Source organism: Aotus nancymaae, unplaced genomic scaffold (genome assembly GCF_030222135.1).
Source record: "Aotus nancymaae isolate 86718 unplaced genomic scaffold, 86718_ANA_hifiasm-v0.15.2.pri h1tg000059l, whole genome shotgun sequence".
NCBI classification, from domain to species: Eukaryota; Metazoa; Chordata; class Mammalia; order Primates; family Aotidae; genus Aotus; species Aotus nancymaae.
This window is the reverse complement of record NW_026988473.1, coordinates 6,459,300-6,485,714: the sequence shown is the minus strand read 5'-3', so window position 1 is coordinate 6,485,714 and position 26,415 is coordinate 6,459,300. Positions and strand designations below refer to the sequence as shown.

Below are 26,415 nucleotides of genomic sequence, written 5' to 3'. Positions count from 1 at the left end.
TCATTTCATCCTAGCAACCATTTCCCCTTTCCAGATAACCTCAATGGTGAGCATCTCTTCAGTTATCTTTTTTTCCATTTATGTCTGCAACTCCTCTAAGTTCCTTTAAACCCTCATCTAGCTGACTATTGATAATTAGCCACTGAGCAGACTCCACCATCCTCCTGATTAAAGAAGACAATGCAGGTACAATAAACACTCAAATACTTATTTGCCACATGACCTTTAACCTGATGTTTCTCTCCTTTTCCATTTAATATAGGGGTCATAAATTGTAGTACAGTCATTTCTAACCAAACCAGCCTCCTCCACTGGACTCCTGAGAGGAAGGATGGATCTGGCCATCAATAAATTTTTGTTGAAGTAATTATACATAACAGTGAGTAATGAAAAAATTGTATAAATCACTTGAATTCCAATTCTTGTTATTGATATATCTTATATACCATACAATTAACCCTTTTAAAGGGTAATTCCTTTATTTTACAGATACAAGGATGTTTGAAGACAAACATCACCACTATCTAATTTAGAACATTTTCATCAACCCCTAAAAAAATTCCATACCTGTTAGTATTCGGTTCTGTTGGAAATAAGAGCTTGGAGTCACAAAGAAAACGAGTACTGGAACAAATGTTTCTTGGCAAGGCAAATTTGCTTCTGCAGAAGGGTGCTGCTCACTCTTCTAGCCACTGTGAGAGCACACCAAACAAAGGAGGAAGCGGTTTTGATCTCCAATGCAGTCAGTCCCTGCTACTGTGTCTGGTCCCCATTGGCTGGAGTCTGACGGCACAATCTAAGCTGATCCCAATGGGCTATTTCAGTTGGAGCAGGGGTCGGGCTACGGTAGCAGGAAGAACAGTTTCGGAACTAAGGGTGCCAAATAAGGAACAGATGTGGGTTACAGATTGGGAATTGATGTGGGTTACAGATTGGGAACGGCTGGAAGCTTGTTTACCAAAACTAGGGGCAGGGAGGCAAGGAAGTTAGGAACAAAGAACAAGGAAGCTGAACAAGCAGAAACTTTGAAGAGGAACTCACTGTATCCAGCAATTTCCCATTACTTTTGTCTCCCAGCCCATGGCAACAATTTTCCTATCCTGGATACTTTATATAAACGGAATCATTTAGTATATGACCTTTAGTGTTATTCTATGAAGCAAGCATTACCCTGATACCAAAGCCTGACAAAGACACAAGGAAATAAAACGACAGAACAATATCTTTTATCATGCATGCAAAGATTTGCAACAAAAGACTAGCAAAAAAAAAAAAAAAAAGCAACAGCATATTAAAAGGATTATGCCACATGTGTTGTCCGCCAGAGTCATGGCAAATAGGTGGTGGGGCCAGGGCAGTGACAGGGAGTGGTACAGCACTCAGGTGCCCGGACGCTAGCTCTGCCCTGCGCTCTGGATGATACCACCACTGGAGCAGCAAAAAGTCACGCCTAGCCCAGCAATGGCGGCGGCCGCTCTATGCTCCGCTCCGGTGAGTTCCAGTGACTTCCACCTGCCGCGCCCAAGCGCTCCTACCCTGCGGGGGGCAGGGACAGCGGCTCAGCGCCAACCTCTGCTGAAACCACTCTTCTCTGATATGGTGGAGCGGAACGTGGGGGGCCAGGTGTACTTGACCCACGTTGCACAGGATGTCGGTGTTCTACTCACCGCTCTGGCGCATGTGCACGCAGCAGCAGTCACAGGAGACGGCCCAGGACGGCAAAGGCACCTCTTTCTGGACCAGAACGGCTTCCTCTTCCACTACACCATGGATTACCCGCAGGGCGTGCAGCTAATGCTTCCGCACTACTTCCTTGAGCGCAGCTGGCTGCAGCGCAATGCAGAACACTTGGAGTTGCCAGAGTTTATTATTAGTCTCCAGGCGCCCTAGCGGCTGGCCCGGGGTGTGCCCACACTGGCTGCGTGGGGTCCAGACAAAGGGCTCGCTGGGCCAGGTGCTGCTGCGCTCTGTAGCTGGAGCAGTAGGAGGGCACCTCTGCCGGGACCCATGGCCCACGCTCTGCCCCAGAGGGGCACCGACCTGATACTGGCTGGAATACTCCTGTATAAGGTGTCTGGCGACCCCCGTTGTATGTGGGGTGTCTCACCCTGTCAGGAGGGAGAGGATCAATGACTTGCTTCGTGAAGCACTCTGCCACTTGGCTGAGCTGGTCTACTGTGCTGGGGGGAATCCCCTTGTCTGCACTTCTTGGATTCTTCGGAGCTCGCAGGCAGGAAAGTCTAATTCGACTAAACCACGAAGACCGTGGCTGCCCCTCCCACCAGGGCCTCCGTTCCAGGGAGATCAGAGTTCTGTCCTAAGCCCCTGACCAGAGGTGCTGAAATTCTGGCAGGGAGACCCCGGCAGTGAGGAGTGATAGATCCAGGTCCCACCTAAAGAAGCAGTCTGGCCACGATCTGCCACAGCCGCTGTTCTGTGCTGTGTGGAGAATTCCTGCTGGTCCAAACTGCCCAGTCATCCTGGCACCAGCAGGGGAGAACAGCGGACTGGAGCCACAGTGATGGTGGTCATCTTAGGCAGTCTCCATCCTGCTGCTGCTGGTTGTTGCATCCTGAGCTGCCACTGAGAGCCTGCACTGCTCTGTGCTTGGGTCCAAGGCCCTGGTGGCATGGGCTTATGAGGAGATCTCCTGATCCATGGGTTGCACAGATCCATGGAAAGAGCGTTGTTTCTCAGGCAGGGTAACGCAAACACTCACTGCCTCCCTTGGCTGGGAGTGGGGGCTCCCCTTACTCCATGCAGCTCCTGGGTGGGCCTTCCTTCCACCTTGCTTTTTCTTGCTTTCAGTGGGTAATGCCAACCACCTAATCAGTCCCAGTGAGAGAACCTGGATACCTCAGTTGAAGGCACAGGATTCACTCCCCATTTTCACTCTTCTTGGTGGTAGCTACCAACTGCAGCTGCTTCTAATAGGCCTTCTGGGCCCTCTCTGCCTATCATCCTATTGTTAATGAATATTAACTTGGACCTATGAACTGAGAAAACTTATTTATTCACTTTTTAAATTCATTTGTTTAATTAATTCTGCTATTTGAATTAATGGTACAGAGGCCTAAGTCTGAACACAAGGAGAAAATGAACTCTCTGACCCGGAAACCTATACAGGTAGTATGTAAGTGGGATAGACTCAAAGGTCACAAGTTTTAACTAAGACTGTCAGACATCATTGAGCATCTAAACTCCCCTCAGTGTCCTTGTGGGTGACATGCTTGAGTGACAGCCATGGTTGACTGCCTCCTCCAGAACTAGCTCTGCCAGGACACAGGAAGCCCCAAACATCTCATCCTCAAGCCAAGTCATCCTAGGTTCTTAATTTATTTACCTTATGTGGTTACAAAAATTACCTATTAAAGCCATCCGCAGGATCAGCATCAAGGATAGAGGTGCAGTGTCTTCCCATCCTGTGAGCACCACAGTGCTGCACAACCCTCAGACTTTATTTTATTATTTATTTATTTATTTATTTATTTTGAGATGGAGTCTCACTCTTTCACCCAGGCTGGAGTGCAATGGCACTATCTTGGCTCACCACAACCTCCGCTTCCTGGGTTCAAGCGATTCTCCTACCCCAGCCTCCCGAAGAACTGGGATTACAGGCATGCGCCACAACACCCGGCTAATTTTTGTATATTTTTAGTAGACACAGGGTTCCACCATCTTGGCCAGGCTGGTCTTGAACTCCTGACTTCGTGATTCACTCACCTCGGCCTCCCAAAGTGCTGGGATTACAGGCGTGAGCTACAGGGCCTGGCCAACCCTCAGATTTTATAGTGATGACCACCCACTGCACATGAGCACTTACACTGCAGGTATGAAAATATGGCCACTCAAAAAGTGTCTGTAATAATTTATCTCACAAGGTCTAGGTGGTTCAGAACATTGTCAAGGCCCATAACACTGTTTCACAAATTTGTGCTTTCAAACAGGAAGGCACGTTCTGCCTCAAACCCCTTTCTTCTCCCTGTATTGAACTAACTTCTACATGTAAACCTAAAATCCTGTGATCGACTCTAAAAATCCCTTCCTGAAACTTCTTTGAATCTGATTTGGATGTCTTTTTCTGTCCTCATTTATGTGGTACAATGATTAGATCATATCCAACTATAATTTCTAATTCAAATACCAAATATTCTTAATCAACTGTAGCTTCCTGCAGCAGGAAAGAGAGATCAGCACATAGCACATGCAAAGCGTAGTTAGAGCTCACTAAATATTTCTAAAATAAAGAAATGAACATATAATCTGATAAATAGCCCCAAATAAGGTGAGATGACACTCACCTGTCTGAAAGATGGCAGTAAATCAGACTTCCCAGCAGTGACCCAGCCATAAATAGGGAATGAACCATTATTATTACTATCATTATTTGAGAGAGGGTCTCAGTCTATTGCCTAGACTGGAGTGCAGTGGTGCCATCTCGGATTACCATAATCTCTGCCTCCCAGGCTCGAGTAATTCTCCTGCCTCAGCCTCCCAAGTAGCTGGGATTACATGAGTGAGCCACTACCACCTGGTTAATTTTAGTCACTGAGATTCATACGCCAGGTACTACTGGAAGAGAAGGAAATCAGCACAGCAGAGCTTGAGGAGTTTCATCGCTTTAATGGAAACTGACTCCAGACTCCAATATATGATGTACATAACCCTCTGCTATGCGGGTCCTGCCTCCCTCTACAGACACTGTGCTCTGGTTGCCCAAACTCTAAAACTAAACAAATGCCAGCCTTTCAAATGCAGCTGCCTCTCTCTTTCAAGTCCCAGCCTTCCAACAGTCTGTATTCACGTGTCTACATGTCTTTATTAATTTTCTCCTCAGACAACCCACTCCTTTTATTGGGTTAAATTATATACATGCTTTGGGTATTATAATTAAAAACATATAAGCACATATATTTTTTAAAATATCAATTTTCAGCTACCAAAATTTTAAAAATATGTTAGAAACCCATAATTTTACAGGAAGACTTTTTCATCATGTAGGACACATGAGGGCCTTGCCTTTGACTTCACTTAGCTGTTTATAATTCAACTACTATAATAACTATCTTCTTTGCTTACACACTGAATCACTTGAAGAGCTTCAAAAATACTGATGCCTGGATCCTGTACCCAAAGGTTACTTGTTGTGGTTATCAGTCTTGCAATGAGTATTGAGAACACTGACCTAGCATAATATTTGTCAAAGAGTATTTTAATTACTTTAAACACTATAGGTCTTTCTCACTAGATTAGATGATATAATAGCAGGTTCATGTTTAGTGTGTTCAGTTCATTCATTCAATACTAACACACTTGACCATATTGTAGAGTAGGTAAGCAATTGCTGCTACCTGCTGAAAAAGTGAAGGAAGAGTTGACTACAGTAACCATCTGAAGACTAAAGGTACAAAGCAAGTCTATTCTTTGTGTTAACTCCAAACATCTCAATCATATAAACAGAAGATCTAAACATGTCCCTTTACCTCAGTCACAATGGTGGAGACGAAGGAGCTTCGGTGGTACACCCAGCCATTTACACAGGGCTCCATGTTTGGTTCACTCTGTTTAAGAAGGTCACATTCAAGTGAAGGAGATGCCACGAGGATGGGTGAAACAATGACACTTCTCTTGCCTCAGATTTGAGTTCAGCGAGATGGAAATTCTCAGGAGGGCAACCTGGCTGAGAGTCCCAGTGTCATTGTCAGAGACAGTGTCATGGTCCATGATGTGAACCTAGTAGTGATGACCAGGGGTGAATGCAATGAAATTCTCCAATTGAAGACAAGGATAAAGTATAATGATGGAGATCGAAATGAAAACCATCTAAAAGATCTGGAATCTCCCTAGGCCACCCACTTGATCCAGGAGGATATCAAAACCCAATGAGACAGAACAGGTGACTCCCAAGAGGAAGCACAATGACCTTGTAGAGATAAGTTCAGAAGGAGAAAATGTTCCCTTTCACAAAGTAACAGTGGTGTTGTATGGATCCTTATACCTGTCGCACCACCATGGAAGAGCAGTGGAAGGACTTTCATCAAGTCCTTTGAGTTTAGGCAGCTAGACGGTTTCAGCAAAGTACAGATATAATTATTTGGCAAAAAAGAAACAAAAAATAATTACTATTTGGCAAACAGACATCTATCTTTTGACAACGGAATCTTCTTAAAAGACTACTCTGTGAAAGATTGTGATATCTGAACTTCCAGAGAAGTCAACAGTGGACTTTGAGGTGGATATAATTTCCGCACAACCTAAACTACCCCTAAAATTATGCCTGATCAATGGTATGCCATTCTTTTCGGAAAAAGTATATTGGATACTTAAAAGTGAACTGCTTTGTGATATTTTGTGCAAACAGAATGGCTTTTTCTTGCTGAGGACTGACTTTTGACTAAAAGTTAATGAAAACTATTTCTAATTAAAGCAAATGGAATGTTAAGTATAAACATTGACTTTTGGTAACTGAAGTTCTGTTTCAGTTCAAATCATACCAGGGACAGTGGTGTTAAGATTTTTGAAATAGGGAAATAAAGATAAGAGGTAGAGAGGAAGGGAACAGTATCTTTACGTGATAGTTTATTTCACCAAATTGGTTGATTTTTTTCAAATAGCATTTTGAACTTTCTGCTGCTATTGCTGTAAATAAAGTAATGGTATTTATTTGTATACTTATAAATCTATTTTTACATTTATAAGTAAACATGACATCAGTGTTATAAAGTCTCATATTCCAGTTAATAAGTGATAGGTACATAAATGATTATACTGTAATGTCATAAGATAACTATAAAGAAGATAGTGTCCTATAGAAGAATTAAAAAGAAACTGTTCAATGATGCCTGGGTAAATGCCATGAGACAGACAAGTCATCACTGTACAAATTAGCTTTACTCTGCACCCAGGCAGGAGTACAATGGTATGATTTTGGTTCACTCCAACCTCCGCCTCCTGGGTTCCAGCAATTCTCCTGCCTCAGCCTCCCAAGTAGCTGGGTTACAGACACCTGCCACCACACCCAGCTAATTTTTGTATTTTTAGGAGGGACAGAGTTTCACCATGTTGGCCAGGCTGTTCTCGAATGCCTGACCTCATGATCCTCCTGCCTTGGCCTCTCAAAGTGCTAGGATTATAGTTGTGAGCCACTATGCCCAGCCAACTTTTACCTATTCTTTTTTTTTTTTAATATACCTAAAATTCTTCTTCTTCTTCTTTTTTTTTTTCAACTTAAGGTTCTGTGGTAAGTGTGCAGATCATGCAGGGTTGTTGAATAAGTACTTACGTGGCAAGATGGTTTGCTGCCTCTGTCACCTATATCTGGCATTTCTCCCCATGTTATACCTCCCCAATCTCCACAACCCCACTGTCCCTCCTCTGGTCACCCCCCACAGACCTCAGTGTGTGATGCTCCCCTCCCTGTGTCCATGTGTTCTCATTTTTCAACACTCACCTATGAGTGAGAACATGTGGTGTTTGATTTTCTGTTCTTGTGTCAGTTTACTGAGAATGATGGTTTCCAGGTTCATTCATGTCCCTACAAAGGACATGAACTCACTGTTTTTTATGGCTGCATAGTATTCCATGGTGTATATGTGCCACATTTTCCCTGTCCAGTCTATCATCGATGGGCATTTGGATTGGTTCCATGTCTTTGCTATTATAAACAGTGCTGCAATGAACATTCGTGTGCATGTATCCTTAAATAAAACGATTTAAAATCCTTTGGCTATATACCCAGTAATGGGATTGCTGGGTCAAATGGAATTTCTGTTTCTAGGTCCTTGAGGAATCACCACACTGTCTTCCACAATGGTTGAACTAGTTTACACTCCCACCAACAGTGTAAAAGTGTTCCTATTTCTCCACATCCTCTCCAGCATCTGTTGTCTCCAGATTTTTTAATGATCGCCATTCTAACTGGCGTGAGATGGTATCTCAATGTAGTTTTGATTTGCATTTCTCTAATGACCAGTGATGATAAGTATTTTCTCATATGTTTGTTGGCCTCATATATGTCTTCTTTTGTCAAGTGTCTGTTCATATCCTTCGCCCACTTTTGAATGGGTTCATTTGTTTTTTTCTTGTAAATCTGTTTTACTTCTTTGTAGATTTTGGATATAAGTCCTTTGTCAGATAGGTAGATTGCAAAAATTTTTTCCCATTCTGTTGGTTGCTGGTTCACACTAATGATTTTTTTTTTCTGTGCAGAAGCTCTGGAGTTTAATTTGATCCCATTTGTCTATTTTGGCTTTTGTTGCCAATGCTTTCGGTGTTTTGGTCATGAAGTCCATGCCTATACCTATGTCCTGAATGGTTTTGCATAGGTTTTCTTCTAAGGTTTTTATGGTGTTAGGTCTTATGTTTAAGTCTTTAATCCACTTGGAGTTAATTTTTGTATAAGGTGTCCGGAATGGGTCCAGTTTCTGCTTTCTGCATATAGCTAGCCAGTTTTCCCAACACCATTTATTAAACAGGGAATCCTTTCTCCATTACTTGTTTTTGTCAGGTTTGTCAAAGATCAGATGGTTGTAGATCTGTGGTACTGCCTCTGAGGCCTCTGTTCTGTTCCATTGATCTATGTCTCTGTTTTGGTACCAGTACCATGCTGTTTTGATTACTGTGGCCTTGTAATATAGTTTGAAGTCAGGCAGCATGATGCCCCCAGCTTTGTTCTTTTTGCTTAGGATTGTTTTGGCTGTGTGGGCTCTCTTTTGGTTCCATATGAAGTTTGAAGTTGTTTTTTACAGTTCTGTTAATAAGGTCATTGGTAGCTTGATGGGGATAGTGTTGAATCTATAAATTACTTTGGGCAGTTTGGCCATTTTCATGATGTTGATTCTTCCCAACCATGAGCGTGAAATGTTTCTCCATCTGTTTGTGTCCTCTCTTATTTCGTTGAGCAGTGGTTTGTAGTTCTCCTTGAAGAGGTCCTTTACATCTCCTTGAAGAGGTCCTTTATTGAGGGTGCATAAAGGACTATTGAATTTTGTCAAAGGCCTTCTCTGCATCTATTGAGATAATCATATGGTTTTTGTCTTTGGTTCTATTTATGTGATGGATTATGTTTATAGACTTACGTATGTTGAACCAGTCTTGCATCCCCATGATGAAGCCTACTTGATCATGATGAATAAGCTTTTTGATGTGCTGTTGCATTCTGTTTGCCAGCATTTTATTGAAGATTTTTGTATCAATGTTCATCATGGATATTGGTCTGAAGTTTTCTTTTTTTGTTGTGTCTCTGCCCAGTTCTGGTATTAGGATGATGTTGGTCTCATAAAATGAGTTGGGGAGGATTCCCGCTTTTTGAAACTATTCCAAACAATACAAAAAGAGGGAATCAGCTCCTCTTTTTATGTCTGGTAGAATTTGGCTATAAACCCATCTGGACCTGGGCTTTTTTTAGTTGGTAGGCTATTAATTGCTGCCTCAACTTCAGCCCTTGTTATTGGTCTATTCAGGGTTTCAACTTCTTCTTCGTTTAGTCTTGGGAGAGTGAAAATGTCCAGAAATTTATCCATTTCTTCCAGATTTACTGGTTTGTGTGCATAGAGTTGTTTGTAGCAATCTCTGATGGCAGTTTGTATTTCTGTGGAATCGGTGGTGATGTCCCCTTTATCATTTTTTTGTTGCATCTATTTGAATCTTCTCTCTTTTCTTGTTTATTAGTCTGGCTACTGGTCTGTCTATTCTGTTGATCTTTTCAAAAAACCAACTCCTGGATTTGTTGATTTTTTGAAGGTTTTTTTTTTTTAATGTGTCTCTATCTCCTTCAGTTCTGCTCTGATCTTAGTTATTTATCTTCTGCTTGCTTTTGAGTTTTTTTGATCTTGCTCCTCTACCTCTTTCAATTTTGATGACAGGATGTCAACTTTACACCTTTCCTTGCTCCTCATGTGGGCATTTATTGCTATAAATTTCCCTCTAGACCCTGCTTTAAATGTGTCCCAGTGATTCTGGTACATTGTATCTTCATTCTCGTTGGTTTCAAAGAACATCTTTATTTCTGCCTCCATTTCATTGTTTGTCCCGTCAACATTCAAGAGCCAGTTGTTCAATTTCCATGAAGTTGTGCAGTTTTGAGTTAGTTTCTTAATCCTGAATACTAATTTGATTGCACTGTGGTCTGAGAGACTGTTTGTTATGATTTCCATTCTTTTGCATTTGCTAAGGACTGATTTGCTTCCAATTATGTGGTTGACTTTATAGTAAGTGCAATGTGGTGCTGAGAAGAATGTATATTCTGTGGATTTGGGGTGGAGAGTTCTGTAAATGTCTATTAAGTTTGCTTGGTCCAGATCTGCATTCAAGTCCTGGAGTTCCTTATTGATTTTCTGTCTCATTGATCTGTCTAATATTGACAGTTGATTGTTAAAGTCTCCCATTATTATTGTGTGGGAGTCTAAGGCTTTTTGTAGGTCATTAAGAACTTGCTTTATGTATCTGGTTGCTCCTGTATTGGGTGCATATATATTTAGGATCATTAGCTCTTCTTGTTGCATTGATCCTTTTATCATTAGGTAATGCCCTTCTTTGTCTCTTTTGATCTTTGTTGGTTAAAGTCTATTTTATCAGAGACTAGAATTGCAACTCCTGCTTTTTTTTTTTTTTTTTGCTCTCCATTTGCTTGGTAAATCTTCTTCTATCCCTTTATTTTGAATCTATATGTGTCTTTGCATGTGGATGAGTCTCCTGAATACAGCACACTGATGGTTCTTGGCTTTTTATCCAATTTGCCATTCTGTGTCTTTTGATTGGGGCATTTAGTCCATTTACATTTAACATTAATATTGTTATGCGTGAATTTGATCCTGCCATTTTACTACTGGTTGGTTGTTTTGCCCTTTGGTTGGCATAATTTCTTCATTGTGTCATTGGTCTTTACCATTTGGTTTTTTCTGCAGTGGCTGGTACTGGTTTTTCCTTTCTGTGTTTAGTGCTTCCTTCAGGAGCTCTTGTAGAGCAGATTTGGTAATGACAAACTCTCTCAGCAATTGCTTGTCCATAAAGGATTTTATTTCTCCATCACTTATGAAGCTTGGTTTGGCTGGATATGAAATTCTGGGTTGAAATTCTTTTCTTTAAGGATGTTGAATACTGGCCCCAACTCTCTTCTGGTTTGTAGGGTTTCTGCCAAGAGATCTGCTTTGAGTCTGATGTGCTTCCCTTTGTGGGTGACCCAACCTTTCTCTCTGGCTGCCCTTAGTATTTTTTCCTTCAATTCAACCCCGATGAATCTGACGATTATGAGCCTTGGGGTTGCTCTTCTAGAGGAGTACTGTTGTTGTGTTCTCTGTATTTCCTGTATTTGACTGTTGGCCTGCCTTGCTAGGTTGGGGAAGTTCTCCTGGATAATATCCTGAAGAGTGTTTTCCAGCTTGGATTCATTCACTCTGTCACATTCAGGTACACCTATCAAACACAGATTAGGTCTTTTCACATAATTCCATATTTCTTGTAGGCTTTGTTCATTTCTTTTCACTCTTCTTTCTCTAATATTGCTTTCTCATTTTATTTCATTGAGTTTATCTTCAATCTCTGATATCCTTTCTTCTTGGTCAATTCGGCTATTGAAACTTGTGTATGCTTTGAGAAGCTGTTTTTCAGTTCCATCAAGTCATTTATATTCTTCTCTAAGCTGTTTATTCTAGTTGGCATTTTTTCTAACCTTTTTTCAAGGTTTTTAGTTTCTTTGCATTGGGTAGGAACATGTTCTTTTAGCTCAGATAAGTTTTTTTATTACCTGCCTTCTGAAGCCTGTTTCTGTCAGTTTGTCAGACTCGTTCTCCATCCACCTTTGTTCCCTTGCTGGTGAGGAGTTGTGATCCCTTGGAAGAGGAGAGGCATTCTGGTTTTTGGTGTTTTCATCCTTTTTGCACTGTTTTCTTCCCATCTTAGTGGATTTATCTACCTGTCGTCTTTGTAGTTGGTGACTTTCGGATGGGGTCTCTGAGTGGACATCCTTTTTGTTGATGTTGAAGTTATTACTTTCTGGTTTTTAGTTTTCCTTCTAACAGGCCCCTCTGCTGCAGGACTGCTGGAAGTCCACTCCAGACTTTGCTTGCCTGGGGATCACCCGTGGGGGCTGCAGAACAGTAAGGGGTGCTGCTGATTTCCTCTTCTGCTATCTTCATCCCAGAAGGGTACCTGCCAGATGTCAGCCTGAGCTGTCCTTTATGAGGTGTCTCTTTGGGTATACGGAGTTCAGGGAGCTGCTTGAGGAGATGGTCTGACCCTTATAGGAGCTCAAGTGCTGTGCTGGGAGCTCCATTGTTCCATGCAGAGCTGCTGGGCAGGTATGTTTAAGTCTGCTGCAGCAGAACTCATAACCACCTTTTTCCTCAGGTGCTCTGTCCTGGGAAGGTGGAGCTTTATTTATAAGTTCCTGGCATACTGCTGCCTTTTTTCAGAGAAGCCCTGCCCAGCAAGGAGGTAGTCTAGTCACAGTCTGCCAGCAGAGGCATTGCTCAGCTGCTGTGGGCTCTGCCCAGCTGCTGTGCAAACTTCCATGTGGTTTTGTTTACAGAGGTACAGTTAGAACTGCCTCAGTAATGGTGATCTGCCTCATTAATGGCCTGCTTTTGGTTTTTTTGATCCTGCATATGGAATTTTGGTCTGAATTTCATTCATTTCCACTCTGATTTTGGTATTTATTTTTTTCTGCTCAATTTGGGATTAGTTTATTCTTGATTTTCTGGTTCCTCCAGGAGCGATGTTATATTGTTTGCTTGGGATCTTTATAACTTCTTGATGTAGATGCTTAGCACTGTACATCAAGTGCATTAGCTGAGTCCTAGATTTGGTATGCTATGTCCCTGTTATTATCTATTTCAAATATATTTTTAAATTTCAGCCTTAATTTTGTTGTTTATCCAGAAGCCATACAGGAGCAAGTTGTTTAATTTTCATGTAATCGTGTGTTTTTGAGACCTTCTTTTTTAAATTTTATTTCACTGAGGTCCAAAAGTGTGATTGGTATTATTTTAATTTAAAAAAAAAATTTTTGAGACTTGTTTTATACCTTAGCATGTGGTCTATCTTACAGCATGTCCCTTGTGGAGATATGAAGAATGTATATTCTGTGGTTGAAGGGTGGAGTATTCTGCAGATATCTATTAGGTTCAATTGGTCAATTGAAATTTATGTTCAGAATTTCTTTATTAATTTTCTGCCTTGGTGATCTGTTCAACATTGTCAGTAGAATTTTGAAGTCTCCTCTATTATTGTGTGTTTATCGAAGTCTTTTCATAGGTCTAGGAGTACTTGTTTTGTGAATTTGAGTGCTCCAAATGTAGGTCCATATATATTTAGGATATTTAAAACTTACTTTTGGATTGAACCCTTTATTATTTTGCACTGCTGTTTTTTCTCATTTTTTAGGGTTATTGGTTGAAAGTGTATTTTATCGAGGAGATCCAAGATGGCCGCTTAGGAGGAACTCGGGAATGCAGCTCCGAGAGAAAGCACAGAGGGTGAGTGGACGCTGTATTTCCAGACTGATTTTTACTGCCCACAGACCAGGAGATTCACACGCAGAGAAGCCACACGGGTCACCAGCGCCGCTGGCTTGAACGGTGCAGCCGCTGGGCCGGCACCCTGAGGCAACGGCTCACTGTACAAAGTGAGAGAGTCTGAGTCCCCTATAAGCCAGCAAGGGGAGCTGAAACGGGGAGCCAGGCCAGCGCCACGAATCTCAGAGCCGCGGCTTTAGCCAACGCAGCGGCTCCGGAGGCAGATCAGATGAGACAGTGTCCCCTCTTACCCAGCAAGAAGACCTGAAACACAACTGAAACCGGGACGGTCCAGCTCTGTGGAGGAGGGGCGTTCTCCATAGGCACCCTGCTGTTCTCTACCAAGGCAATCCGCCACTACAGAGACTCCGTCACTACAGGGGCGGGCCAACATATCGGAAGCAGTTCTAACTACACCCAGAAGTTCACACGGAAGCTGGGTGGAGCCCACAGCAGCTTAGCGAAGCCTCTGCAACCTGAGTGTGACTAGGCTGCCACCTTGTGGGCAGGGAAAACAGCAACCGCACAGGGGAACATCATAAAACCGTAACTCCCTGGGACAGAACACCTGGGGGGAAGAGCAGGGGGTTTATGAGTTCTGCCACAGCAGACTTAAAATTACCAAAATCAGAAAGACAACAACTACAAAGTCAACAGGTGGATAAATCCACAAAGATGGGAAGAAACCAGGGCAAAAAGGATGAAAACACCCAAAACCAGAACACTTCTCCTCCTACAAGGGATCACAACTTCTCACCAGCAAGGGAACAAGACTGGATGGAGAATGAGTGTGATGAAATGACAGAATCAGCTTTCAGAAAGTGGATAATAAGAAACTTCCGTGAGCTAAAAGAACATGTTCTAACCCAATGCAAAGAAACTAAGAACCTTGAAAAAAGACTTGACGAAATGCTAACAAGAATGGACAACTTAGAGAGGAATATGAGCGAAATGATGGAGCTGAAAAACACAACACGAGAACTTCGTGAAGCATGCACAAGTTTCAACAGCCGAATTGACCAAGCAGAAGAAAGGATATCAGAGGTCGAAGATCAACTCAATGAAATAAAACGAGAAGGCAAGATTAGAGAAAACAGGGTAAAAAGGAATGAACAAAGTCAACAAGAAATATGGGACTATGTGAAAAGACCTAATCTACGTTTGATAGGTGTACCTGAATGTGACGAAGAGAATGCATCCAAGCTGGAAAATACTCTTCAGGATATTATCCAGGAAAACTTCCCCAACCTAACAAGGCAGGCCGAGATTCAAGTCCAGGAAATACAGAGAACACCACAAAGATACTCCTCTAGAAGAGCAACCCCAAGACACATAATCATCAGATTCACCAGGGTTGAAATGAAGGAGAAAATACAAAGGGCAGCCAGAGAGAAAGGTCGGGTTACCCACAAAGGGAAACCCATCAGACTCACTGCAGATCTCTCAGCAGAAACCCTACAGGCCAGAAGAGAGTGGGGGCCGATATTCAACATCCTTAAGGAAAAGAACTTTCAACCCAGAATTTCGTATCCAGCCAAACTAAGCTTCATAAGTGAAGGAAAAATAAAATCCTTTGTGAACAAGCAAGAACTCAGAGAGTTCATCACCACCAGACCAGCTCTACAAGAGCTCCTGAAGGAGGCACTACACATAGAAAAGAACAACCAGTACCAGCCACTCCAAAAACACACGAAAAGGTAAAGAGCATCAACACAATGAAGAATCTGCATCAACCAAAGGGCAAAACAGCCACCTAGCACCAAAATGACAGGATCGAATTCACACATAACAATATTAACCCTAAATGTAAACGGACTAAATGCCCCAATCAAAAGACACAGACTGGCAAATTGGATAAAAAGCCAAAACCCATCAGTGTGCTGTATCCAGGAAACCCATCTCGCATGCAAGGATACACAAAGGCTCAAAATAAAGGGATGGAGGAAGATTTACCAAGCAAATGGAGAGCAAAAAAAAGCAGGAGTTGCAATTCTCATCTCTGATAAAATAGACTTTAAAGCAACAAAGATCAAAAGAGACAAAGAAGGACATTACATAATGGTAAAAGGATCAATGCAGCAAGAAGAGCTAACGATCCTAAATATATATGCACCTAATACAGGAGCACCCAGATACATAAGGCAAGTTCTTAAAGACTTACAAAGAGACTTAGACTCCCACACAATAATAGTGGGAGACTTCAACACACCATTGTCAATATTAGACAGATCAACGAGACAGAAAATTAACAAGGATATCCAGGACTTGAACTCAGACCTGGAACAAGCAAACCTAATAGACATTTACAGAACTCTCCACCCCAAATCCACAGAATATACATTCTTCTCAGCACCACATCACACCTACTCTAAAATTGACCACATAATTGGAAGTAAATCACTCCTCAGCAAATGCAAAAGAACAGAAACCATAACAAACAGTCTCTCAGACCACAGTGCAATCAAGTTAGAACTCAGAATTCAGAAACCAACCCAGAACCGCACAGCCTCATGGAAAATGAACAACTTTCTCCTGAATGTTGACTGGATAAACAATGAAATGAAGGCAGAAATAAAGACGTTCTTCGAAACCAATGAGAATGAAGACACCACATACCAGAATCTCTGGGACACATTTAAAGCAGTCTCTAGAGGAAAATATATAGCAATAAGTGCCCACATGAGAAGAAAGGAGAGATCTAAAATTGACACCCTATCGTCAAAATTGAAAGAGCTAGAGGAGCAAGATCAAAAAAACTCAAAACCTAGCAGAAGACAAGAAATAACTAAGATCAAAGCAGAATTGAAGGAGATAGAGACACGAAAAACCCTTCAAAAAATCAATAAATCCAGGAGCTGGTTTTTTGAAAAGATCAACAAAATAGAAAGACCACTAGCCAGACTAATAAAAAAGAAAAGAGAGAATAATCAAATAGATGCAATAAAAAATGACAAAGGGGATATCACCACAGATTCCACAGAAATTCAAACCATCATCAGAGATTATTACAAACAACTCTATGCACATAAATTAGAAAACCTGGAGGAAATGGATAAATTCCTGGACAGCTGCCTCCTCCGAAGCCTAAACCAGGAAGAAGTCGAAACCCTGAATAGACCAATAACAAGGTCTGAAGTCGAGGCAGCAATTAAGAGCCTACCACCCAAAAAAAGCCCAGGTCCAGATGGGTTCACAGCCGAATTCTACCAGACATACAAAGAGGAACTGATACCATTCCTACTGAAACTATTCCAAATAATCCAAAAAGAGGGAATCCTTCCCAAATCATTTTATGAGACCAACATCATCCTAATACCAAAACCTGGCAGAGACTCAACAAGAAAAGAAAACTACAGGCCAATATCCATGATGAACATAGATGCAAAAATCTTCAATAAAATAATGGCAAGCCGATTACAACAGCACATCAAAAAGCTTATCCACCATGATCAAGTAGGATTCATCCCGGGGATGCAAGGCTGGTTCAATATACGCAAGTCTATAAATGTAATTCACCACATAAACAGAACCAAAGACAAAAACCACATGATTATCTCAATTGATGCAGAGAAGGCCTTCGACAAAATTCAACAGCCCTTTATGCTAAAAACCCTCAATAAACTAGGTATCGATGGAACGTATCTCAAAATAATAAAAGCTATTTACGACAAACCGACAGCCAATATCATACTGAACGGGCAAAAACTGGAAGCATTCCCTTTGAAATCTGGCACTAGACAAGGATGCCCTCTCTCACCACTCCTATTCAATATAGTACTGGAAGTTCTAGCCAGAGCAATCAGGCAAGAAAAAGAAATAAAGGGTATTCAATTAGGAAAGGAGGAAGTCAAATTGTCTCTATTTGCAGACGACATGATTGTATATCTAGACGACCCCCTCATCTCAGCCCAAAAGCTCCTGAAACTGATAAGCAACTTCAGCAAAGTCTCAGGATACAAAATCAATGTGCAAAAATCACAAGCATTCCTATACACCAATAACAGACTTAAAGAGAGCCAAATCAAGAACGAACTGCCATTCACAATTGCTACAAAGAGAATAAAATACCTAGGAATACAACTAACAAGGAATGTAAAGGACCTCTTCAAGGAGAACTACAAATCACTGCTCAACGAAATAAGAGAGGACACAAACAGATGGAGAAACATTCCATGTTCATGGTTAGGAAGAATTAATATCGTGAAAATGGCCATACTGCCCAAAGTAATATACAGATTCAATGCTATCCCCATCAAGCTACCAATGACCTTCTTCACAGAACTGGAAAAAACCACCTTAAACTTCATATGGAACCAAAAGAGAGCCCGCATAGCCAAGTCAATTCTAAGCAAAAAGAACAAAGCGGGAGGCATCACACTACCAGACATCAAACTCTACTACAAGGCTACAGTAATCAAAACAGCATGGTACTGGTACCAAAACAGAGATATAGACCAATGGAACAGAACAGAGGCGTCGGAGGCAACACAACATATCTACAACCACCTGATCTTTGACAAACCTGATAAAAACAAGCAATGGGGAAAGGATTCCCTGTTCAATAAGTGGTGTTGGGAAAACTGGCTAGCCATATGCAGAAAGCAGAAAATGGACCCCTTCCTGACACCTTACACTAAAATTGACTCCAGATGGATTAAAGACTTAAACATAAGACCTAACACCATAAAAACACTAGAAGGAAACCTAGGCAAAACCATTCAGGACATAGGCGTAGGCAAGGACTTCATGACCAAAACACCAAAAGCATTGGCAACAAAAGCCAAAATAGACAAATGGGACCTAATCAAACTCCACAGCTTCTGCACAGCAAAAGAAACAGTCAATAGAGTGAATCGGCAACCAACAGAATGGGAAAAAATTTTTGCAGCCTACCCATCTGACAAAGGGCTGATATCCAGAATTTACAACGAGCTAAAAAAGATTTACAAGAAAAAAACAAACAAGCCCATTCAAAAGTGGGCGAAGGACATGAACAGATACTTTACAAAAGAAGACATACATGAGGCCAACAAGCATATGAAAAAATGCTCATCATCACTGGCCATTAGAGAAATGCAAATCAAAACTACATTGAGATACCATCTCACACCAGTTAGAATGGCAATCATTAAAAAATCTGGAGACAACAGATGCTGGAGAGGATGTGGAGAAATAGGAACACTTTTACACTGTTGGTGGGAGTGTAAATTAGTTCAACCATTGTGGAAAACAGTGTGGCGATTCCTCAAGGACCTAGAAATAGAAATTCCATTTGACCCAGCAATCCCATTACTGGGCATATATCCAAAGGATTATAAATCGTTCTACTATAAGGACACATGCACACGAATGTTCATTGCAGCACAGTTTACAATAGCAAAGACCTGGAACCAACCCAAATGCCCATCGATGATAGACTGGACAGGAAAAATGTGGCACATATACACCATGGAATATTATGCAGCCATTAAAAACGAGGAGTTCGCGTCCTTTGTAGGGACATGGATGAACCTGGAAACCATCATTCTCAGCAAACTGACACAAGAACACAAAATCAAACACCACATGTTCTCACTCATAGGCGGGTGTTGAACAAGGAGAACACATGGACACAGGGAGGGGAGCACTATACATGGGGGTCTGTTGTGGGGGAGTGGGGGGGACAGCGGGGGGGGTGGGGAATTGGGGAGGGATAGCATGGGGAGAAATGCCAGATATGGGTGAAGGGGAGGAAGGCAGCAAATCACACTGCCACGTATGCACCTAAGCAACAACCTTGCATGTTTTTCACATGTACCCCAAAACCTAAAATGCAATAAAAAAAAAATAAATAATAAAAAATAAAAATAAAAATAAAAAGAAAGTGTATTTTATCTGATATAAGAATAGCAACTCCTGCTCTTTCTTGTTTTTTGTTTATGTGATCTTTCCTTTTAACTTGAGTATATGCATGTCTGTATAAGATAAGTCTCTTGGAGACCAGGCAGATGGGTCTTGTTCTTGAATCCAACTTGCCACCCTACCTTTTAACTGGAGTATTAAGACCATTTACATTCAAGGTTAATGCTGACATGTGAGGTTTTGATTTTATTGTAAAGTTGTTAGCTGTTTGTTTCATAGTTCCTACTGTGAAGTTGCTTTAAAGGGATTATGGGTTATGTACTTAAATGTCATTTTGTGGTAGCAGATATTCTTCTGTCATCTCCATGTTCAGAACTCCTTTATGGATCTTTTCTGCGACTGGTCTAACAGCAGTGAATTCTCTGAAGGATGCTTGTCTGGAAAAGATTTTATTTCTCCTTCCCTTATTAAGCTTGATTTGGTGGCATGGCATGTGAAATTCTTGGTTAGACTTTCTTTTCTTTGAGAATGCTGACAATATACCTCCTGTCTATTCTGGCTTGCAGAGTTTCTGCTGAGAAGTCCACTGTTAGCCTGGTAGGGCTTCCTTTGTATGTGATCTAACCTTTTTCTCTAGCAGCCTTTAAAATTTTTTCTTTAGCATTGACTTTAGGCAGTCTGATAACTATATGCCTTGGTGATATTCATTTTGTATAACATCTGATAGGTGACCTCTGGATTTCTTTTATCTGATTTGTCTACCTGTCTAGCAAAATTAGGAAAATTTTATTGAATTATTTCCTCAAATACAGTTTCTAGGTTGTTTGCTTCTTCTCTCTCAAGAATGCCAGTGATTTCTATGTTTGGTTGCTTTACATAATCTCATATTTCTCAGAGACTTTGTTCATTCATTAAAATTATTTTTTAAATTTTTGTTTGACTACCTTAGTTCAAAAGACCAATCTTCATGCTCTGAAATTCTTTCCTCCACTTGTTTTATTCTACTGATAAAGCTTTCAATTATATTTTGAAAATTTTAAGTGAGTTTTTCAGTTTCATTAGCTCTGATTGCTTTCTGTTTAAGATGTCTACATTTTTATTTTTTGGGTTGCTCTACAGATTTATTTGTGCTAATTTTCAACCTTACCTTGGATCTCATTAGATCTCCCTGCAATCTATGCTTTGCATTCTCCATCTGTCATCTCTGTGCCCCCATTTTAGCTAGAGACCATTGCTCTAGAGCTAGAGCAATATTTTGTGGAGTCAAAACATCCAAATTATTCATGTTGGCAAAATTATGCTTTTTTATTATCTGGTGATGATAGTGTTGTTTTGGTTCTGCTTCTATATTACTATGCATTTCTGTATTTTATTTTACTTTTTATTATACTTTAAGTTCTGGGGTACATGTGCAGATCGTGATCATGCAGGATTGTTACCTAGGTATACACATGCCATAGTGGTTTGCTACATCCATCCCCCACTTCATCTACATTAGGTATTTCTCCTAATGTTATCTCTTCCCAATCTTATGCATTTCTATCAGTGGGTTTTGTATTGGTCTGTGCAGTTTGACACACAGGCCAGTAGATGGTGTTTGCAGGTTAAGAGGCAGCTGCTGCACAAGCAGGTGGGTATGAATCTGTTTTTTGTTTACTGTGAGGTGCTTTCTGTTATTTCAAGTGAAGAACTGAACAGTGGTGTACATGGTGTCCTAAGCTTCCTGTTCCATGGGGTTGATGTGACACAGTTGGGCAAAGCTGGGGTTCCTGGCTTGTGCACAAATACCCCAATGGCAAGTAAAGACACCAGCCCTGATGAGGATGCTTGGGAAGAGCTCCTGGTAAAGTACCCTGAAGTCTCCAGGGGGAAGATTGACAGGACTGCACCTGCTCTGTCTTAGATAGGCAGGAATATGATCTGTTTCCCCATCAGACCCCTGTTTCAGGAATCATGACTCCTAGTCAGGAAAACACTGTCTCTTGGCTGCAATGTTGTTGAGAGTCAAGGGAAATGCCTGTTTTGTGACTCTCTGTGGGAGTGATTTTGGTGTACATTCTCACCACTTAATCTTATACAGATAGCATTTAGGCTCGCCTCTTCTCTGATGTGGCAGTACTGCTGCTTCTTGTAAAATGGGGGCTTCACCTTTGGGCCCTTGTGAATGAGTGAATGTTGGTTATGGTGGTGTCAGCTGGGTTGGCCTGACCTGAGGTCTTAAGGGAAGATGTTAAGTGAAAGCAGAGTTGGACTGGGTTAGGTAGTTCTCCTGTTCCCAGGACCCTAGATAGCCTTCTGGACAGCATGTATAAGTCCTGAAGGGGTTGGTCCATGGTCAGGCTAGCCCAGAGTTTAGGTGGTAGCTGTGTTGTGTAGTGGGTAGGTTCCTGGATCACCAGCCAAACTCTCAGGCAGGGGCAGGCAGAATGCTTAGGTGCTGGGAGACTGAGGAAATATCACAGGCCTGTTGGGGTTGGCCTTTTAGAAGGGCTGTGGGCTGCAGATGAAATGTTGATGTTGAGGCAGGGTGGCTTTGCTGTGAGCCATTCACTGGAAATGGCTGGAACCCTCCAGTTCTGGGAGCTGTAACTGGGGCAATGAAGACTGGTGGCTGTCAGGTATATGACATGCTTGTCCTTTCCTCCCACTCAAATGATGCTGAACTTCACTGTCAGGGGCACACAAAAGTGCTAAGTATTGTCTGTTACCTCTGGGAGTTTTGCAGAGCTGCAACCCACTGCAACGTTGAGGCAGGGGTGGCGTCACTGCAGTGGAAGCCCAAGCTGAGCCTTGCCTGGCTCAGATCAGTAGGGCATGAGTCACATAATCTGCCATTCAGGCGGTTCATGGAAGAATGCTGGTAAGAGTTGGAACTGGTTGGGGAATTCTCCAGTTCTACCTCTAGTTGCCCACCCACACAATTCAAGCAAGGGCTGGGCTGCTGTGCTGGCAGCCCAAGCCAGCTATCTTTGTCTGTCTCAGAACAGTGTGGGCAGGGGTTACACATTTTGCCATACAGGTTGTTTCTGGGGAAATGCTGAGCTGTGCCCAGCCGCAGAGTTCAGACAAGCTTGGAGTGGTTGTACTAGAAGCCTAAGCCAAGCCTTGCCTAGCAAGGAGGAGTGGGGTAGCCTGACTGCTCCTGCACACTGTGAGTTTGGCCTCTACTGAGAATATGGCAGCTGATGCAGGACTGCTCAGGGATCTAGGGCCTGTAGGTCTCTATGTGGCCTTGAGTGATGTCTCTGCAAAAATGCCAGGAGGATCTCAGTGTTAGGCTAGAGGCCTGATGGGTGGGGTCTGAGGGATTCATGCATGTTCGGGATTGTGAAGGCTTGTGTGGAAAGTGTGGATTCCCTTGTGACTCTCATTCACTCACCCTTTCCCCATGTTAGGGGGCTTCTTCTAGCTCCATACCAGTCCTAGGTTGACAGCTGCCCAGTTTTGCTCCTTTTTTTTTTTCTCTCTCTCTCTCTCTGTGGGTCCCTTCTCTTCCTCAGTGAAATCCAATATGGTCTCTCAGATGATCCTCTTGAAGATCTGCTATTACTTGCCACTTTGTCTCCTCTCTGTGAGAGCAGCACACACTAGCTGCTTCTAGCCAGCCATCCTGAAGTACACCTTGTTCTTTGAATGTTAAAAATTTGTCAGTGAAACCATCTAGTCCTAAATTTTGCTTTATTGGGAGAATTCTTATTACTGATTCAAAATTTTGACTCTTTATTGATCTATTCCAGTTTTTGTTTCCTCCTGATTTAATCTTGGTAGATTGTAGGTGACTAGATATTTATTCACTTCCTCTAGGTTTTCCAGTTTCTTAGTGTACGGTTGTTCATAATAGTCTCTAACAAGCTCTGGTACTTCTGTGGTCTCTGTTGTAAGGTTTCCTTTTTCATTTCTAATTTTATTTATTTGGATTTTCTATCTTTTTTCTCTTCGTTAGTGTAGTTAGCAGTTTGTCCATTTTATTTGTCATTCCAAAACACCAACTTTTCATTTCAATATGCTTTGTGCTTTTTTAAAAGTCTCTATATTGTTTGGTTATTTTCCAATCTTTATTATTTCTTTCTTGCTATTAATTTCGTTGTTTGACTTGTTCCTCCTTTTCAGGATCCCTGAGGTACACTATGAGATTGTTTATCTAAAACCGTTCCATTCTCTTTTTTTTTTAATTGCATTTTAGGTTTGGGGGTACATGTGAAGCACATGCAAGATTGTTGCATAGGTACACACATGGCAGTGTGATTTGCTGCCTTCCTCCCCTTGACCTATATCTGGCATTTCTCCCCATGTTATCTCTCCCCAACTCCCCACCCCTCGCTGTCCCTCCCCTATTTCCCCCCAACAGACCCCAGTGTGTGATGCTCCCCTCCCTGTGTCCATGTGTTCTCATTGTTCAACACCCACCTATGAGTGAGAACATGTGGTGTTTGATTTTGTGTTCTTGTGTCAGTTTGCTGAGAATGATGGTTTCCAGGTTCATTCATGTCCCTACAAAGGACATGAACTCATCGTTTTTGATGGCTGCATAATATTCCATGGTGTATATGTCCCACATTTTCCCTGTCCAGTCTATCATCGATGGGCATTTGGGTTGGTTCCAGGTCTTTGCTATTGTAAACTGTGCTGCAATGAACATTCGTGTGCATGTGTCCTTATAGCAGAACGATTTATTATCCTTTGGATATATACCCAGTAATGGGATTGCTGGGTCAAATGGAATTTCTATTTCTAGGTCCACACTGTCTTCCACAATGGTTGAACTAATTTACACTCCCACCAACAGTGTAAAAGTGTTCCTATTTCTCCACATCCTCTCCAGCATCTGTTGTCTCCAGATTTTTTAATGATCGCCATTCTAACTGGCGTGAGATGGTATCTCAATGTATTTTGATTTGCATTTCTCTAATGACCAATGATGATGAGCATTTTTTCATATGTTTCTTGGCCTCATGTATATCTTCTTTTGTGAAGTGTCTGTTCATATCCTTCCCCCACTTTTGAATGGGCTTGTTTTTTCTTGTAAATCTGTTTTAGTTCTTTGTAAATTCTGGATATCAGCCCTTTGTCAGATGGGTAGACTGCAAAAAATTTTTCCCATTCTGTTGGTTGCCGATTCACTCTAATGACTGTTTCTTTTGCTGTGCAGAAGCTGTGGAGTTTGATTAGGTCCCATTTGCCTATTTTGGCTTTTGTTGCCAATATTTTTGGTGTTTTGGTCATGAAGTCCTTGCCTACGCCTATGTCCTGAATGGTTTTGACTAGATTTTCTTCTAGGGTTTTTGTTAGGTCTTATGTTTAAGTCTTTAATGCATCTGGAGTTAATTTTAGTGTAAGGTGTCAGAAGGAGTCCAGTTTCTGCTTTCTGCACATGGGTAGCCAGTTTTCCCAACACCATTTATTAAACAGGGAATCCTTTCCCCATTGCTTGTTTTTGTCAGATTTGTCAAAGATCGGATGGTTGTAGATATGTTGTGTTGCCTCCGATGCCTCTGTTCTGTTCCATTGGTCTATTTCTCTGTTTTGGTACCAGTACCATGCTGTTTTGATTACTGTAGCCTTGTAGTATAGTTTGAAGTCCGGTAGTGTGATGTCTCCTGCTTTGTTCTTTTTGCTTAGAATTGACTTGGCTATGCGGGCTCTCTTTTGGTTCCATATGAAGTTTAAGGTGGCTTTTTCCAGTTCTGTGAAGAAGGTCATTGGTAGCTTGATGGGGATAGCATTGAATCTGTAAATTACTTTGGGCAGTATGGCCATTTTCACGATATTGATTCTTCCTAACCATGAACATGTAATGTTTCTCCATCTGTTTGTGTCCTCTCTTGTTTTGTTGAGCAGAGGTTTGTAGTTCTCCTTGAAGAGGTCCTTTACGTTCCTCGTTAGCTGTATTCCTAGGTATTTTATTCTCTTTGTAGCAATTGTGAATGGCAGTTCGTTCTTGATTTGGCTCTCTTTAAGTCTGTTATTGGTGTATAGGAATGCTTGTGATTTTTGCACATTGATTTTGTATCCTGAGACTTTGCTGAAGTTGCTTATCAGTTTCAGGAGATATTGGGCTGAGACAATGGGGTCTTCTAGATATACAATCATGCCGTCTGCAAATAGAGACAATTTGACTTCCTCTTTTCCTATTTGAATACCCTTTATTTCTTTTTCTTGCCTGATTACTCTGGCTAGAACTTCCAGTACTATATTGAATAGGAGTGGTGAGAGACGGCATACTTCTCTAGTACCAGATTTCATAGGGAATGCTTCCAGTTTTTGCCCATTCATATGATGTTGGCTGTTGGTTTCTCATAAATAGCTTTTATTATTTTGAGATACGTTCTGTCAATACCTAGTTTATTGAGGGTTTTTTAGCATAAAGGGCTGTTGAATTTTGTCAAATGCCTTCTCTGCATCAATTGAGATAATCATGTGGTTTTTGTCTTTGGTTCTGTTTATGTGGTGAATTATCCATTCTTTTGAAATAAGTATTTGTTGTTATAAACTTCACTTTAGCAAAATTTTGCTGTATCTCTTAGGTTTTGGTATGTTGTGTTTCAATTTTCATTTATTTCAAGACATTTTAAATTTTACTTTTAAGTTTTTTCTTGACCCAATAATCATTCCAGAGTATGTCATTTAATTTTCATGTTTTTTTAAATTATTATACTTTACATTCTGGGGTACATGTGCAGATCTTGCAGGATTGTTACATAGGTATACACATGCCATGGTGGCTTGCTGCCTCCATCCCCCCCCATCACCTACATTAGGCATTTCTCCTAATGTTATCCCTCCCCAACTTCCCCATTTCCTGCTGTCACTCCCATAGCCCCCCACCCCCAACAGACCCCAGTGTGTGATGTTCCCCTCCCAGTGTCCACGTATTCTCATTGTTCAACATCCACTTATGAGTGAGAACATGTGGTGTTTGGTTTTCTGTTCTTGTGTCAGTTTGCAGAGAATGACAGTTTCCACCTTCATCTATGTCCCTGCAAAGGACATGAACTCATCCTTTTTTATGGCTGCACAGTATTCCATGGTGTAGATGTGCCACATTTTCTTTGTCCAGTCTATC

The 26,415-nt window shown here is 41.5% G+C and overlaps 1 pseudogene; it reads right to left on the bottom strand.

Annotated features, from left to right (window-relative positions):
* LOC105724358 (steroid transmembrane transporter SLC22A24-like) lies at window positions 1-22,742 on the bottom strand (annotated as a pseudogene).
* Window positions 22,743-26,415: the final 3,673 nt, after the last annotated feature.